The sequence below is a fragment of the Pinus tabuliformis genome, chromosome 6, assembly GCF_031772625.1.
Source record: "Pinus tabuliformis cultivar Carrire ecotype Pingquan chromosome 6, CPIR1, whole genome shotgun sequence".
NCBI classification, from domain to species: Eukaryota; Viridiplantae; Streptophyta; class Pinopsida; order Pinales; family Pinaceae; genus Pinus; species Pinus tabuliformis.
The window spans coordinates 749,504,715-749,510,102 of NC_142292.1; positions in this window are offsets into that span (position 1 = coordinate 749,504,715).

Genomic DNA, 5,388 nt, shown 5'->3' on the forward strand with positions numbered 1-5,388 from the left:
GCCGAGTTTTTGGATAAATTCTTGGATTTTCAATAGGTAAAAGCAAACAGTAAGCATCCATGTGGATTAAATCAGCCTATTCTGATTCCAGAGTGGAAGTGGGAGGTCATTTCCATGGACTTCATTATAGGTTTGGCAAGGATAGTTAGACAACATGATTCTATCATGGTTTTTTTGAACATGTTGAATAAGGTAGCGAACTTCCTTCCAGTGAAGTCTACTTATTTAAATAATGATGTAGCACATATATTCATCAGGGATATAATGAGGTTGCATGGTGTACCAAAGAAGATCATATCAGACATAGATTCTAGGTTCACTTCTAGGTTTTGGAAAGAGTTTTGTAGATTTGGGTACAAAGTTGGCCTTTAACGCAACTTATCAACTGTAGACAGATGGACAAACAGAGAAGGTCAACACGATATTATAGGAAATGTTGAGGATGTATGTCATGCATCAGTAGCGAAAGTGGGAAGAGTAACTTCTACTAGTTGAGTTTGATTACAAAATGGGTATCATGAATCTTTAACGAGTATGTTTGAGGCATTGTATAAGCGGAGTTGTAATACTCCCATCAATTGGAGTGATCTAGTGAACAGGGTGTTGATTGGACCAGACATGTTGGCAGAAATGGAACAGGAAATGCAGGTAATCAAGAAGAATATAAAGGCAACACATTATAGACAGAAGAGTTATGCATATTAGAATAGGTTGTTTAAGGAGTTTCAGGTTGGGGAATAGGTGTACTCGCACATCAGGCCCAAGAAGAGCTCCTTGAGGATTGGATCATGTGCCAAGTTGACACCTTGGTTTTGTGGAACTTTTAGGATTCCAAAGGATTGGACAAATATCCTATCAACTTGCACTATCTCTGACAGTGAAATTCCATTATGTTTTCCATGTGTCATTGCTTAAGAAATATGTTAAATATGTTGATCATGTGATTGACTGGTCTATATTGCAGGTGGAACCATAAGGATAATTCTAGCCAAAACCTCACTGTATTTTGTAGAGAAAGATGCTCATGCTCTAGAACTGAGAAATTGATTAGGTTAAAGTGCAACGGAAGCACTTTGGGCCTGTTGAAGCTACACGGGAGATGGTGGATCAGATGCAGGCAATGTATCCTTCTTTATTCATTGGTTGAGCGAATGTTTGGCATATGTATATATGTATATGGATGTAAACACCGCCATGAGCTGTGTTATAAAGCTCCAATAAGTGATATGGGTTTCATGTCATTATGGTTGTCATGTTATGTTGTCATTTTGGTTTGTTTTTCAACAGGTTGATCATTGTAAATACTGCAAAAAGCTAAGTCATAAAGCTCCATGGGCAGTATTTTTTATTTACAATAGTTTTGTGGACTATAGGTGTTGTTGAACACCGAGGATGATGTTCCCATAAGGGGGAGGGTTCTATAACAACCCTGGTGAAAATTCCATGTAATTAAAGTTAATAAAGGAAAAATAAGACATTGGTTATAGGACAAGTATTCCAAGTTGAATGTTGGGAAAAAATATAGTGATGGGGATCACTTGTGATTAATTATGATCCGAATTTAAATAGGAATGCAACAAAATACAGATATAACCATAAATAAAGAGATGCAGCGGAAATAATACTTCATTTCATTAATGTAAAATACTGAGATATGCTTGCAAACAGAAATGGAAATAAACTAGCTCGAGCGATGGTAGCATATCTCTGAGAAGAGATGTGGTGGCTACATGCCTCTGAACTGCGTTACAATGAGGCTCAAGGGCCTTTTTATTATTGAAAAATAAGAGAAAAACCTAAACAACCAAATCCCTAACCCAAGGAGATGTAACACCAAGAGTTTATGGGCTCCGTTGGGGTTAGTTGGACAGCCGACTTCCCAGGGTCGTGACTTGGTCATATTATCTCCGTTTGACACGCATGATACCACGTTGGAAAGATCTCTCCGAGGACTATGACCAAAAATATGATTTGTCAAAAAATAAATGGCAATAGATTGCCAAAATAACTTCGTTTAGGGCCTCAAAACGGCTCTGGAAGTTTATGACTAGAAATACTGCTAAAAATAGTAAAATTTGTTATAATTAAGGAAACTGCAAAACTGAAAGAGACAGTTGTGGGGGTCCAAGTGGGATAGGGTGGCCACCAACATCCACCTAGATCATTCCTCCCCCATTAGAAAGCAATGGTCCCCATTGCATTGAGTGCCTCCTTGAGATGGGAAAACTTCTGCTAAACTTTGTCCCTGGTGAGTTGTTCTGCAATCTCTGATGTGTCCAGTAATGGTGGGAAGCATGGTCGAGGGCGGTCCACATTGAACAATCGTTGCAAGCCAAGGAATGGTGGAATGTTGTGCTCCAAAGCATTGTTTCCCACAACCTTGGTAATGGTGTAAGGACCATATCAGAGTGGTTTGAGCTTCTGATGGGCTCTTGTAGGGCGTTCTTTCTGCAAATGCAACTGACTTTGTTGCCCACCTGAAACTTGTGTGGAACCCGATGTTGATCATGTCACTGCTTGTACTTATCATTTTCCACAATGGAGAGACGATATATCGGCCCGTTGGGTAGAGGTGCTCTAGGAGTCAGATCAAACGAATTCTTGACCTAACATTGCAACGGTACCCCTGTGGGTGAGGAGAAGATGTTCCTGTATTCTTTCATGATCGTATCCACCTACTTCTGCTGCGTGGAGGAACCCTTCCTAGGGACCATGGATGTGGCTACGATATTCCCCTTACTTTGAGAGCGAACTAGAAAGAAAATAAATTTCCTAGTCTGGGAGATGATCTTATTGCCTTTCTTAGTAGAGATCAAAGAAGTGGCGTAGGTGGGGCTACCTCCGGTATCCTGTATAATGTATTACACAAAGAAATAATAACAACATGAGGCCTTGAATCATACACAACATGTCGCTTCCACAAGTATGGTTGGCCTAATAATACATCACAAACATCAAGAGGTGCAACATCACACAATACCTCATCTGTGAAGGGCTTGATGCTGTAGGGAAGCCGACACTGTTGGCAGACTCGGAGATCTCTTCCTTGGTGAAGCCACCCAATGATGTGTGGTTGTAGGTGTGGTATGGTCGATAGTCCCAGCCGCTTCATGAACTCTACTGAAATGAGGTTATTTTGGCTCCCATTGTCAACAATGAATTGCAGCGGCAAACCCTTTACCCACATATGTGAGTGGAAAAGATGCTCCCCCTCCTTTGGATCTTCGAGCTCATTCTTCTGGATCTTGGTGGTGGCAACAATGGAGCTAGGCTCCACGTCAATGATATGCTTCCCTTTTTCATTCCTCTTGTCAGGCTCTGACTTAGGGTCGGAACATGCATATGATTCTGAAGCCTTCAACTCGGCCACCAACGACTGCTTGGTCCGACACTCACTTGTGTTGTGAGTGGGGCTCTTATGGAACTCACACCACTTTCTTGTGTCCTTATTTGACTTCATGGTGTTGTTCTTTTCTTGCAACTTTGATGGGTTGTCTAGGGTCACACCATCTTGGCTTTGTCCTTGGTTCTGCAGTTTGGGGGAGCCTTTCCCTTGCTTCGGATTCGCAGATCCAAAATATCGCTTCTTCTGTTTAAACTTCTTCTCGATCTTGACAACATATTAGTATGCTGTGACGAGCGAGGAGATGTCAAGGAACTCCATCTCGTCTTGGATGTACCTGTGTAGGCAACTGTGTATTTGAGTACCAAATGCCGCTCATAATCTTTGATACCCAACTTTGTGCGAAGGGTATGAAAAATATTGGTAAACTCTGGCACGTCTTGGTCCCTTCCCTACCACAATGTGGTCCACTTTATGTATTTATCCTCATAGCTTCCAACAGGGTAGTACTGCTCCTTGATGGCATCCCGGAATGAATTCCAAGTGTGTGTGGCTGAAAACAATGAGGTCGTACTTTCATCCTTCTGCTCATAGTAGGTTTCCCACCATTCCTTAACGTGGGGGGCTGCTTTGAGAAGTGTGAAAGTAATCTTTTCCCTGCTAGAAAAATCATGAATTGAAAAATACCCTTCTAGTATATTTAACCATTTATCTACGAAATCTGCATTTATCTAACCCTCGAATATGGGGATTTCAAAGTTAATTTGTACCTTAAAGGGAGTGGCGTTTCCAGAGTATCTATTAGATGCATCGCCCCTGGGTAGCTGCTGAAGGATCTGGGCAAAGTTGTCCATCATCACGCTCCTTTGTCGCTCGAGGGCTTCTTCGAGCAAGATTTTGGTATGATCTCCTGCCCCCTCGTCTTTCTTTTCATCTGCCATGGGAGACTATCGAGATTTGTGAGTTTGGTCTTGCAAAGGTTCGACTAGTTCAATCCCTAACTCCTTATATCTCAACCTCGTTGGGGACATGCAAAGAAAAACAAAGAAAGAGCAGACCGCTCTGATACCACTGATCTAAATTTAAATAGGAACACAACAAATTACAAAGATCACCATAAATAAAGAGATGCAATGGAAATAATACTTCATTTCATTAATGTAAAATACTGAGATATGCTTACAAACAGAAATGGAAATAAACTAGCTCGGGTGATGGTAGCTTATCTCTGAGAAGAGATGTGGCGGATGCATGCCTCTGAACTACACTGCAATGAGGCTCAAGGGCTTTTTTATTATTGAACAATAAGAAAAAACCCTAAACAACCAAAACCCTAACCTGAGGGGATGTAACACCAAGAGTTTATGGGCCCCATTGGGGTTAGTTGGATAACCAACTTCTCGGGGTCGTGACTTGGTCATATTATCTCTGTTTGATGCGCATGATACCTCATTGGAAAGATATCTCCGAGGACTACGACTGAAAATATGATTTAATAAAAAAATTGTGGGCAGTAGATTGCAAAAAAACGTCGTTTAGGGCCTCAAAATGGCTCTGAAAGTTTATGACCCGAAAAACTGCTAAAAACAGTAAAATGTGCTATAGTTAAGGAAACTGAAAAACTGAAAAACTGAAAGAGATAGTTGTGGGGGTCTAAGTGGGATAGGTGGGTGGCCACCAACATCCACTTGGATCAAATTAATGGCTATGGAAATTGGCAAAGGAAAAGGCAAAGGATTTGGAAAGGCATGAGGCATTAATTGACATTTTATTTATGAAAATAATGGAAATTAGGAGAGAAGGAAGGTGAAAGGTCACAGGTTACATGTGAGGAGGAAATTGAAGTAAAATAATGGAAAATTGAATAATATAGAGGTCTCATTAATATTTGTGATTTTGAGGATTAGTTGACATACTTTTGTCAGTTCAGTTTGGAGCTCACTTCCTATTCTCTCTCTCATACTCTTGGACACTTAGAGTTTTCTTGGAACACTCTTGGAGGAGTGTGGCATATTTATAGTTTTGGATCAATAAGGAAAAGGAAG